The sequence below is a fragment of the Rhamphochromis longiceps genome, linkage group LG14 (assembly GCF_057381845.1).
Source record: "Rhamphochromis longiceps isolate RC_006_pf linkage group LG14, R_longiceps_female_GT1.1, whole genome shotgun sequence".
NCBI classification, from domain to species: domain Eukaryota; kingdom Metazoa; phylum Chordata; class Actinopteri; order Cichliformes; family Cichlidae; genus Rhamphochromis; species Rhamphochromis longiceps.
Window position 1 is genome coordinate 730,174 of NC_140570.1, and position 13,294 is coordinate 743,467.

The following is a 13,294-nucleotide window of genomic DNA, read 5'->3' on the forward strand; positions in this document are numbered from 1 at the left end:
CCCACGCAAAACGGAGTCCATCAGCCGCTGAAAAGTCTGGGCGGCACCTTTCAGGCCAAACGGCATGCGCAAAAACTCGAACAAGCCGAAGGGGGTAATGACAGCGGTTTTAGGAACGTCTTCGGCACGCACGGGAACCTGGTGATACCCCCGCACCAAGTCAATTTTAGAAAAAAATCGACGCTCCGGCGAGATTGGCAGAAAAATCCTGAATGTGGGGGATGGGGTAACGGTCATTCTCCGTGGCATTATTTAAACGGCGGAAATCTCCGCAAGGCCGCCACCAACCGTCCGATTTGGGCACCATGTGAAGCGGAGAGGCCCATGCACTGTTCGAACGCTGTACAATGCCAAGGCGCTCCATGGCTGCAAACTCTTCCCGAGCGACGGACAGTTTCGCGGGGTCGAGGCGGCGCGCGCGCGAACACCGGGGGCCCGACTGTGGGAATATAATGCTCAACCCCATGCTTCGTTACCGTGCTAGAGAAATTAGGGACAGACAGCGATGGAAACTCTAAAAGCAAACGCTGAAAAGCATCCCCAGTGGTCACTAAATTAGCCCGAATCAGGGGCTCGGCAGCCCGAGTAAAACAGGGTAGTGAAGAAAACGAGAAAGCATCAATTAAACGTCTGTTAGCAACATCGACAAGCAGTCCATGAGCACACAGGAAATCAGCACCCAAAATAGGTACAGAGCTAACGGCAACAACAAAGTTCCACTGGAAATCCCGGCCATGAAAACAAACAGTCACCAACCTTTCCCCAAACGTTTTGATGGGAGAGCCATTAGCTGCAATGAGCTGCGGCCCACGGTTCGCTGCTAGTCCGTCGGCAGCAGTAGGGGGAAGGAGGCTCTTCTGGGAGCCGGAGTCCATGAGAAAACGTCTCCCGGAGCGCAAGTCCTCTATGAAGAGCAGCCTTTCTGTATTGCCAGCGGTCGCGGCTGCTACGGCGCGCTGGCGGGTCCGTTTCCCTGGGCCGTGAAAGCGCAAGGCGGCAGGCAGCGACGCGCTCTGTCGCCAAAACGCTGATGGTAGAAACAGATGCTCTTTCCGCGGTGCCGGCGTGTAGCAATCCCTGCCGTCAGCAAGGGGGCGGATGCTCCGGGGGAGGCAGGTGGAGGCGTGGAAGGTGCCGCCGGCGTGTCCGTAGCCAGGGCGTGAACGTCAAAAGTGCGGCTAGCCAGGAGAATGCGATCCGCTTCTTCAGCCAGGGAGCAATGATCCTTCGCAGGCAGGAGCGGAGAGTTCGCGAGGACAGCTCTCACGGCGGCCGGTAGTTGGCGGAGGAAGAGGTGGGCGAAGAGGAAACCACCGTCATCCGGCCCAAACAACGATAGCATGTTCTCCATGAGCTCGAGCGTGGTACCGCCACCCAAGCCTGAAAGGTTGAGGAGCTTTTCGGCTCGTTCAGCGTCCGAGAGGGCATAGCGCCGAAGAAGCAGCTCTTTGAGGGCAGCGTATTTCCCTTGGGCGGGTGGGTCCCGGAGAAGCGCCATCGTGCGACGGGTGGCCAGCGGGTCGAGCGAGGCCACCACATGGTGATACTTCGTGTCGTCAGCCGAGATGCCGCGAAGGGCGAACTGAGCCTCCACATGTACAAACCATGACGGGCGGGTCATGGAGCCAAAAGTCCGGCAGTTTCAGCGCCACAGCGAACGTAACTGTAACAGGAGGCGGAGGTCCGGCGGCTGCTGATGCATCCATAGCGGAGTCTGTGTTATCTGTGGCCCGTTGCATGCTCGAGTCAGGGGTCACCAATGTGGAGGTAAGCATCAACGACACAGAGCTCTCAGTTCTCACTCCTTTATTCGTCTCCCACATCAACTGCGTATATCGCGCCACAAAACACAGGAACACACTTCCTATACACTGGGTGTGAGTGGAGCCCTCTAGTGGTCCACCACAGTACCACTTTAAATTTGGAAGTTGTAAACCCCCTCTTTCATAAGGAAGGTATAGTAATGAGACTCTGAGTTTTGGTCTTGTTATTCCAAATAAAGTTTCGGAATAGTTTTTGCAAAGCTAAAAAGAAAGAGTTTGATGGTTGTCAAGCTCTTAAAGTTTGTGCGGCTTCCCCGCTTGAAAGGGATTGATATACAGTGGGGCAAAAAAGTATTTAGTCAGCCACCGATTGTGCAAGTTCCCCCACTTAAAATGATGACAGAGGTCAGTAATTTGCACCAGAGGTACACTTCAACTGTGAGAGACAGAATGTGAAAAAAAATCCATGAATCCACATGGTAGGATTTGTAAAGAATTTATTCGTAAATCAGGGTGGAAAATAAGTATTTGGTCACCTCAAACATGGAAAATCTCTGGCTCTCACAGACCTGTAACGTCTTCTGTAAGACGCTTTTCTGTCCCCCACTCGTTACCTGTATGAATGGCACCTGTTTGAACTCATCATCTGTATAAAAGACACCTGTCCACAGCCTCAAACAGTCAGACTCCAAACTCCGCCATGGCCAAGACCAAAGAGCTTTCGAAGGACACCAGGAAAAGTATTGTAGACCTGCACCAGACTGGGAAGAGTGAATCTACAATAGGCAAGCAGCTTGGTGTGAAAAAATCAACTGTGGGAGCAATCATCAGAAAATGGAAGACATACAAGACCACTGATAATCTCCCTCGATCTGGGGCTCCACGCAAGATCTCATCCCGTGGGGTCAAAATGATCATGAGAACGGTGAGCAAAGATCCCAGAACCACACGGGGGGACCTGGTGAATGACCTGCAGAGAGCTGGGACCAAAGTAACAAAGGTCACCATCAGTAACACACTACAACGGCAGGGAATCAAATCCCGCAGTGCCAGACGTGTTCCGCTGCTGAAGCCAGTGCATGTCCAGGCCCGTCTGAAGTTTGCCAGAGAGCACATGGATGATACAGCAGAGGATTGGGAGAATGTCATGTGGTCAGATGAAACCAAAGTAGAACTTTTTGGTATAAACTCAACTCGTCGTGTTTGGAGGACGAAGAATACTGAGTTGCATCCCAAGAACACCATACCGACTGTGAAGCATGGGGGTGGAAACATCATGCTATGGGGCTGTTTTTCTGCCAAGGGGACAGGACGACTGATCCGTGTTAAGGACAGAATGAATGGGGCCATGTATCGTGAGATTTTGAGCCAAAACCTCCTTCCATCAGTGAGAACTTTGAAGATGAGACGAGGCTGGGTCTTCCAACATGACAATGATCCAAAACACACCGCCCGGGCAACAAAGAAGTGGCTTCGTAAGAAGCATTTGAAAGTCCTGGAGTGGCCTAGCCAGTCTCCAGACCTCAACCCCATAGAAAATCTGTGGCGGGAGTTGAAAGTCCGTGTTGCTCGGCGACAGCCCCAAAACATCACTGCTCTCGAGAAGATCTGCATGGAGGAATGGGCCAAAATACCAGCTACTGTTTGTGCAAACCTGGTAAAGACCTATAGTAAACGTTTGACCTCTGTTATTGCCAACAAAGGTTATGTTACAAAGTATTGAGTTGTATTTTTGTTATTGACCAAATACTTATTTTCCACCCTAATTTACCAATAAATTCTTTACAAATCCTACCATGTGGATTCATGGATTTATTTTTCACATTCTGTCTCTCACAGTTGAAGTGTACCTCTGGTGCAAATTACTGACCTCTGTCATCATTTTAGGTGGGGGAACTTGCACAATCGGTGGCTGACTAAATACTTTTTTGCCCCACTGTATCTACCACAGGTGTTTAACTGGATTTCACTCAATGACCAGGCAGATTTTTTGTTTTCCTTTTTCTTTAATCTTCTTTTCGGCCACAATCAGCCATAGGTGAAAAACCTTTAAATACAACCCAAAACCCGCGAATACAAATTATTTTGTTATCACACATCTGCAAATATTGTAAACAATCCCAAACACATTTTCCTTATTTAAACACATCAATGCAGTGTGTAAGCTTTGTAATACAACATTTACTTGAGTATTTTTAAACGCTCAAATTATGTAATTCTCTAACAACTGTACATGTACCTTGAGAAATACTGCTTTATATTACAGCTCTAAGTCAAGTAATCAGTCTGCATTCGAACTTAAGCAGTAACAAAAGTGTTTGTAATCAGCTTCTCCTAACCATATGTCTTCCATGTGCGGACCAACAATAAATAATGGAGCCGCTCGTGCACAAGCGACCAACTCACAGCACAGCGCTAATACTACGTAAGCTAGCGGCAGCCGCGATTCTTTAGCAGCTCACTTCAAAGTCTTTTACCATAGTCAGCAACCATTCCCTTACCGGCTGCCTCCCTGGCTTTGTAGATACTTCAGTTCCACACAATATTCGTGTTGGCGACAACTTGTTGAAAGAATTTTGCTGGGCTTTCCCCGAAAGTGGCAACTTCCTATCGCTCCCCAGTTTGCCTTTATCCTTCCCGACGGAAACCCAGACACAAGATTAGTTCCGCCCTCCAGACTGTCACGTTTACTTTTTTGCCTCAGGGCTCTCCACCTCTTACTCGGTTTGACTTGACAATGGTGTTAAGAAATCAGTTTTACCCCGGTTCTTTTATTCGTCGAAACTTCCAGAGACGGCACCGGAACTCAGTAGTCATTTCACAAAACCTTTATTCATCTTTATTCATCTTCATTTAAGCATGCACTTCTAGAAGGGAAGACGAGGCCGGTGTCCCTCTGCAAAATCTTCACCCCTTTGTTAGTTACAGCCAGCTTTATAGAAGCAACCCCATCATAAAACCCCCTACGGTGTGCTGCAAACTCTGTCTGTGTCTATGTGCACGAGCACATGAATGCCTACATGTGCGTGTTCCCACGTGTCTATGTGAGTGCTCGTGTGTGACTGTGTATGCATACCTGTGTGTATGTGTGAGTGCACATGAGTGAATGTGCGTGTGGATGTGTGTGTGTGACAGTTAAAACACTGTGGGTGTAGGTAACTCCCTAGAGGTCATAAAACCCATCTCCCTTCCAGACCACAGTTATCCAGTTACAAATGTTGAGACCCCCACCCAAACATCCTCTGGGGAAATTCCACTCAGTGGGGAAGAGATCTCCTACAATCTACTCCTAAGTTCACAACACAGTCAGCCTTTATTATATTGAGGGCGGTGTCAATGTCTCTACAATAGTTCTACATTCTATGTTAACACATTTCTAAACTCTAAAATAAGCTAAACACTGTTACAATGGAGAGAGAGATACTGATTGAAAAAGGTCAAGATATTTTGGCAAAATTGACATTTTTAGTATATTAATACGACCAATTAAAGATATAGGTAGTTTCATCCATCTGTTTAGAAGTGTAGTAACTGACGTCGTCAAGGAATTATAATGAGATAATTTCACACCCAGATAAGTAAACCCATGTTCAGATAGCAGAAAGGGAATATTGATTGGTGTCACGGCTGGCGGAGTGAGCCGTGTGGTGTGGAGGAAAGGGAGGACCCAAAATGCAGCAGTGACTGATGATACGAGTGATGTTTATTTACAAAGTGACAATGGCAGAAACAGGCAGTGAGGCATGACAAAACAACTGAAGAAACCTAAACTGGGAGAACTAAATGACAAACCTGAGACCATACAAAAGGGGTGCGGGGCAGAGAGACGCAGAGACAGGAACACCATAGAACGCAGACGAGCCGACAATGAACACAGACCGACACCCACTAAATATACACACACAAGGTAATCAGGTAATCACACACAGGAGGGAAGAACAGCTGAACCTAATACACATGAGGACCGGAGGACACAAGCTGAACACAATGACAACAGACACAGACCTTCAAAATAGAATAGGAAATCCAGAACATGAGCCTTCAAAGTAAAGCAGGAACACACAGACTGATTTACAACACAACACGGGGACATGAACAGAGCACCAAGGACAGACACAGGTAGGGCTGAATACACACACCGAACTACAGGTTCAAATTCACGTACACAGTCATACACAGTACGATATGTAGTGAAATGCTTGGACAACTGCTCGTGACCTAAAGAAAACAAAAAAGGAAAAGGCTATGAATAAGATAGGAAATAAATATGAAAAATTAAAAAGGGTAAATTTAACTAGGAAGGAATAAAATATAAATTAAGGTTAAAAATGAAATAACTGTACAACACAAATTAGAATGAAGGGTAAATTTAACTGGGAAGAGTAAGATAAAGATAAATATATAAATTAAAGTTGAAAATAAACTGTACAACAAAATACACAATATAGAACTATATAAGAATGTATGAAGAAATCTAAATATAAATAAATATATACACAATAACAGCAGCTGTACAAGTATTAACCGGAAATGAAGAATATAGTGACCAGTGTTGTGCAAAACCAAAGTCCAGAAAGTCCAGTGTGTGTGTAAGAACCATATGTGTGGGTCAGTACTGTGTGGTGGTGTGATTGAGAGACCGTATCGCCTGCGGGAAGAAGCTCCTCCTCAGTCTCTCTGTGTTGGTCTTCAGGGAGCGGAATCGCTTTCCTGACCTCAACAGAGAGAACAGTCTGTTGTTGGGATGGCTGAGGTCCTTCACGATCTTCCTGGCCTTGGTCCAGCAGCGCCTGCTGTAGATTGAGTGCAGGTCAGGGAGCTCGGAGCGGATGGTGCGCTCAGCTGACCGCACAACCCTCTGTAGAGCTCGTCTGTCCTGCATGGTGCTGTTCCCGAACCAGGTTAAGATGTTTCCCGCCAGGATGCTCTCTATGGTGCACGAGTAAAAGTTCCTGAGCACCTTGGAGGGCAGTTGGAAGTCTCTCAAGCGTCTGAGGTGGTAGAGACGCTGTCGGGCCTTTTTCACCATGGTGTTGATGTGACAGGACCATGACAGGTCCTGCGTGATGTGAACTCCGAGGTATTTGAAGCTGTCCACTCTCTCCACTGGGCACTCGTTGATGACGGGGGTCTGGTAGTTCCTCTCCTGCTTAGTGCTGAAGTCCACTATCAGCTCCTTTGTCTTACTGACGTTTAGAAGGAGGTTGTTCCTCTGGCACCAGTTCTCCAGATTCCTAATCTCCTTCACGTAGGCCGTCTCGTTGTTATCAGAGATCAGGCCCACCACGACGGTGTCGTCAGCAAACTTGATGATGGTGGTGGAGCTGGTAGTGGCCACACAGTCATATGTGTACAAAGAGTACAGCAGGGGGCTCAGAACACACCCCTGGGGGGCTCCAGTGCTGAGAGTGGTGGAGGCTGAGACATGTCCGCCCATCCTTACTGCCTGTGGTCTGCCAGTTAGGAAGTTGGAGATCCACTGACACATAGATGAGCTGAGTGTCACGGCGACGGATGGCCGGTACTGAATAGGACCCAGGTGCAGGAACCCAGAGCGGAGACGGTAGATGATTTAATAGTTTATTACGGTTAAGTGCAAGGGGAACAAAAAAAAAGGGAAACGTGGCAAAGACAGAAAATGACGAGACGTGGAGCCTTGGTGTGGCGTGCCCAGGGGAACGTGGCTAGGGCGAGGGAACGAGGCCTGAGAAGTGGAACGGAGCTGAGTGGGGAACAGTCACACTGAGGGGAGAGGATATAGAAGTTAGGCAGGTAGTGAAGGCAGCTCAGAAGTGGCCAGTATAAGAGCAGCAATTCTTACTTTGCAGTTAGGGACCTGGAGTGTTTGAGAGGGGGATGATGAAGATCCAGGGGAGGCTGAGTGGCGTGGAAAGGCTGACCTGAGATCCGGGGCTCCAGATGGAGTGTGATGGCAGGAGGGCAGGCAGGTGAGGCACAGAGGGATTTCCAAAATGATCACTAGGTATTCCGAGTCCGGAGGTGGAGTGAGCCAGGGTGGGTACAGCGACTGTAGCACAAAAGAGTCTTAGTTAGTAAGATGAATCACAGCGAGAACTTGAAACACAAGACCTGTTACCAACATGGGTTGATGACGAACTGGCAGTGAGTGAACATCGATGTGTGGTTTAAATCCCTCTGGCTTGATAGCCTGCAATAGGCTCCAGGTGTGCAGGAGCTGGAGTTGGCCCTGCCCAGGGGCGGATCCCAGGTCAGTTCAGGAGCCTAATGGAAACTCCAGCCACCCACCGTAGACCATGACAGTACCCCCCCCTCAAGGGACGCCACCCGGCGGCCGACCGGTCCCCAGCCCGCGACGTGACCTGAAAAAAATCAGAGACAAGAGCAGGATCAAGGATAAACGAGCGAGGAACCCAGGCACGTTCCTCAGGCCCATACCCCTCCCAGTCCACCAAAAACTGGCGACCCCGACCACGGCGACGGACGTCAACGATCCGCTGAACCGTATAGGCCGGATGACCATCGATGAGCCGGGCGGGCGGAGGGGGGTCGGAAGGCGGGCACAGCACGCTGGACAGCACAGGCCTGACTTGGGAAACATGAAAAACCGGGTGAATCCGCAGACTGGGAGGAAGCTCGAGCTTCACAGCAGAGGGCGAGATGACCGAGTGGATGACATACGGCCCAATAAACCGAGGAGCCAGCTTGCGGGAGGAAACTTTAAGGGGAACATCCTTAGCCGACAGCCACACCTTCTGCCCTGGAGCGTACCGAGGAGCTGGCGACCGTAGACGATCTGCATAGCGGCAGTGGCGGGCAGCAGCTTTCTTCAGTGCCTCCTGGGTCCGAGTCCAGACGCGGCGGCAGCGCTGGAGATGGTGCTGGACGGAAGGCACAGCCAAATCAGCCTCTTCCTCAGGGAAGAGGGGAGGCTGATAGCCCAGGGACGCTTCAAATGGAGAGAGACCAGTGGATGCGGAAACATGAGAATTGTGCGCATACTCCACCCATGGGAGATGTGCTGACCAGGTAGCCGGGTTATGGGAAACCATGCAGCGGAGCATGGACTCCAGCTCTTGGTTGAGCCTCTCAGTCTGCCCGTTGGTTTGAGGGTGGTAACCAGAACTGAGGTTGGCTCGAGCACCCAGGGCAGAGCAGAAAGATTTCCAAACCTGGGATGTAAACTGAGGTCCCCTGTCAGAAGTGACCTCGGCAGGAATCCCGTGGAGTTTGAAGACGTGGTCAACCATCAGTCTTGCAGTTTCCGTGGCAGTGGGTAGTTTCTCCAGGGCAACGAAGTGAGCTGCTTTTGAAAACCTGTCGATCACGGAGAGTATCACTGTTTTACCTGCTGACCTAGGCAGTCCAGTGACAAAGTCCAGGGAAATGTGGGACCAAGGACGAGAAGGTACGGCTAGAGGTTGCAGAAGACCGGATGGTCGCTGATTTCGGGTCTTGTTCCTGGCGCACACGTCACAGGCAGAGACGTAGTCCCGCACATCATGTTCCAGAGTTGCCCACCAGAAGTGACGACGTAGTAGTGCGATGGTGCGGCCGATTCCAGGATGGCAGGAAAACCGGGAGGTATGAGCCCACTTAATTACAGCCGAACGGGTTGCTGTGGGAACGAAGCGGCGGCCCGGAGGACCTGTGCCAGGGTCTGGTTCATCCAGTAAAGCACGCTGGATGGATTCCTCTATGTCCCAGGATAAAAACGCTACGCGGCAGGAGGCAGGAAGCACAGGAGCTGGTTCGGTGGGTTCAGCGTCTGGGTCGTAAAGACGAGACAGGGCATCAGCCTTGGCGTTCTTGGAACCTGGACGGAAAGAGATGGCAAACTTGAAGCGATCAAAGAACAGAGACCAACGGGCCTGGCGGGCGTTTAGACGCTTAGCTGTTTTGAGGTAAGTAAGGTTTTTATGATCTGTGAAGATGGTGAATGGGTGTTCAGCTCCTTCCAATAGGTGACGCCACTCTTCCAGGGCTAACTTAATAGCCAGCAACTCTCTGTCTCCTACATCATAGTTGCGTTCAGCTGACGAGAGTCGACGTGAAAAAAAGGCACATGGGTGTAACTTGGCCTTGGAACCTGAATGCTGTGAAAGGACCGCTCCGACGCCGACGTCGGACGCGTCTACCTCTAGAACAAATGGCTTGGAGTGATCTGGGTGACACAATACTGGAGCTGAAGTAAATAGGCGCTTGAGCCTACTGAATGCTACCTCAGCTTCAGGTGTCCAGATGAACTGTCTTTTGGTGGATGTGAGTGTAGTGAGAGGAGTGGCTACCTGGCTGTAGTTGCGAATAAACCTCCGGTAGAAATTGGCAAAGCCGAGGAAACGTTGTAAGTGCTTACGTGACGTGGGCGTGGGCCACTCTAGGATCGTGCGGATCTTGGCTGGATCAGTCTTCACCTGCCCTCCTGCGAGTATATAGCCAAGAAAAGTGACAGATTGTGCATGAAACTCACATTTCTCGGCTTTGACGTAAAGTCGGTTTTCCAGGAGGCGTTGGAGGACTGCTCGGACGTGGACATGGTGTTCCTGGGGGGTCTTGGAGAAAATGAGTATGTCATCAAGATAAACAAAGACAAACTGGTTCAGGAAATCACGGAGCACGTCGTTGACCAGGTTCTGAAAGACAGCGGGGGCATTGGTTAACCCAAACGGCATGACCAAATACTCAAAATGACCTAGGGGCGTATTAAAAGCCGTTTTCCATTCGTCCCCTTCCCTGATGCGGACAAGGTGGTAGGCATTGCGGAGATCCAGTTTGGTGAATACGGTGACTTCATGGAGGGGTTCGAAGGCTGAGCTGATAAGGGGTAAAGGATATTTGTTTTTAATGGTGATGTCGTTTAACCCTCTGTAGTCTATGCATGGACGGAGTGATTTATCCTTCTTTTCCACAAAAAAGAAGCCGGCGGCCACTGGAGAGGAGGATGGGCGGATGATACCTGCAGCTAATGACTCGTGGATGTACTTTTCCATGGACTCTCTTTCTGGTCTGGAGATGTTGAATAGCCGGCTAGAGGGAAGCGGAGCACCAGGTAGAAGGTCGATAGCGCAGTCATAAGGCCTGTGGGGTGGTAAGGACGACGCTCTGTCTTTACTGAAAACTTCCTGGAGGTCATGGTACTCAGGTGGGACGAGTGTGAGGTCAACCGGATCAACGCCCGAGGTGTTAGTGTCAGGGGCCCCCGGCGGTAGGGCAGACTTGAGGCAGTGGGCTAGACAAAAGGGGCTCCAACTAGCGATTTTACTTCCAGACCAGTCTATATGAGGGTTATGTTTCTGTAGCCAGGGGTAGCCTAGGATGAGTGGTGAATCAGGAGAAGAGAAGGTGAATAAGGTAATGGCTTCATGGTGGTTTCCAGAGGTGACGAGGGTTACGGGGCCAGCCTGATGGGTTATCTGAGAGAATATTTGATCGTTTAATGCGGTAACAGGGATGGGAGGATCGAGAGTCTTGAGTGGCAAATGAAGGCGTCTAGCGAGAGCTAAATCTATTAAATTTTGCTCTGCTCCGGAATCAACGAGAGCATGGAGGGGGTGAGAAACCTTATTTAGACACAGGGTGACTGGTAGAATTAACCGGGGTTTGGAACTGAAAGAGGATCCGCCCACCTGTATCCCCGAAATTACCGGCGGGCGTAGCCTTTTGGCCGAACCGAACACTGCGCTAACCTATGCTCCACTGAGCCACAGTAAAAACACGCGCCCGACCGAAGCCGTCGTTCTCGCTCCTCTGGTGTGAGACGAGAGCGGCCGATTAACATAGGCTCCGGAGCGGCGTCCGTTTCCACGGAAACGGGAGCGGATGTTGACACCGGACGTGACGGTGGAGGAAGTGAAAACGTACGAGGCGCAGGTTTACGATGTTTCTGGTTCTTTTCTGCCTCCCTTTCCCTCAGGCGATTATCTATCCGAAGGGAAAGGGAGACCAAGTCTTCAAAGGATTTGGGCTCATCGCGGGAAGCGAGCTGGTCTTTGAGCTCGTCGTTTAAGGCGCGACGGAACACTCCCCGAAGGGCATGATCGGGCCAATTGGCCTCGGCGGCTGCAGTACGGAAGTCGATAATGAACTCCGCAACACTCCGGCTCCCCTGTTGCAACCCGAGCAACCTTTCATCAGAACTACCCTCCGATACTGGGTGAGTAAAGGTCTTTTTAAACTCGCACAGAAAATCATCAAACGAGCAGGTTGGGAGCGGGTGAGCCGACAGGTACGCCTCGGCCCATAACAGCGCCTTGCCCTGTAGCTTAGCCACCAGATATGCTACCCGAGCTGATTCGCTAGTAAATGAACGGGGTGAATGCGTGAACGCGAGAGAACATTTCAGTAGAAAGGCCGTACAGCGGCCCCGCTCCCCAGAGTACGGCTCGGGTTCTGGGAATGCAGCATCGCGAAACACGGAGCCCGAAGGGGTCGGAGCTGGGGAGGACTGGGGAGGTTCTGCCACGGGCGCAGGGGACGCGGAGGATGGGCCTGGAGGAGGGGAAAGAGCCGACTGAATCTCCTGCAGGGAAGCTAAGATCCTAGCCTGGGTCTCGCCTATGGCTTGACACCGGGTGTCGAGAACCTGCAACGCTTGCTCATGAGCCCCTAAAATGGCTCCCTGCTTGGAGACTGCTGCACGTACTGGGTCTGCTGAGTCCATTTGTTGGCCAGTTCGTACTGTCACGGCGACGGATGGCCGGTACTGAATAGGACCCAGGTGCAGGAACCCAGAGCGGAGACGGTAGATGATTTAATAGTTTATTACGGTTAAGTGCAAGGGGAACAAAAAAAAGGGAAACGTGGCAAAGACAGAAAATGACGAGACGTGGAGCCTTGGTGTGGCGTGCCCAGGGGAACGTGGCTAGGGCGAGGGAACGAGGCCTGAGAAGTGGAACAGAGCTGAGTGGGGAACAGTCACACTGAGGGGAGAGGATATAGAAGTTAGGCAGGTAGTGAAGGCAGCTCAGAAGTGGCCAGTATAAGAGCAGCAATTCTTACTTTGCAGTTAGGGACCTGGAGTGTTTGAGAGGGGGATGATGAAGATCCAGGGGAGGCTGAGTGGCGTGGAAAGGCTGACCTGAGATCCGGGGCTCCAGATGGAGTGTGATGGCAGGAGGGCAGGCAGGTGAGGCACAGAGGGATTTCCAAAATGATCACTAGGTATTCCGAGTCCGGAGGTGGAGTGAGCCAGGGTGGGTACAGCGACTGTAGCACAAAAGAGTCTTAGTTAGTAAGATGAATCACAGCGAGAACTTGAAACACAAGACCTGTTACCAACATGGGTTGATGACGAACTGGCAGTGAGTGAACATCGATGTGTGGTTTAAATCCCTCTGGCTTGATAGCCTGCAATAGGCTCCAGGTGTGCAGGAGCTGGAGTTGGCCCTGCCCAGGGGCGGATCCCAGGTCAGTTCAGGAGCCTAATGGAAACTCCAGCCACCCACCGTAGACCATGACACTGAGTCCCAGATGCTCCAGCTTGGTGGTGAGTGTGGAGGGAATTATGGTGTTAAAAAGGTTCAACCCTAAACCAATACAAAATCAGAATAAAC

General features: G+C 50.6%; 1 long non-coding RNA gene across 1 annotated transcript; it reads right to left on the reverse strand.

Annotated features, from left to right (window-relative positions):
* Positions 1-7,371: 7,371 nt before the first annotated feature.
* LOC146653346 (uncharacterized) lies at positions 7,372-7,993 on the reverse strand. Its single transcript, XR_014907270.1, has 3 exons — positions 7,865-7,993; positions 7,585-7,791; positions 7,372-7,505 (listed from the first exon to the last, which is right to left on the reverse strand). It is a non-coding gene; the product is annotated as an uncharacterized LOC146653346 (long non-coding RNA).
* Positions 7,994-13,294: the final 5,301 nt, after the last annotated feature.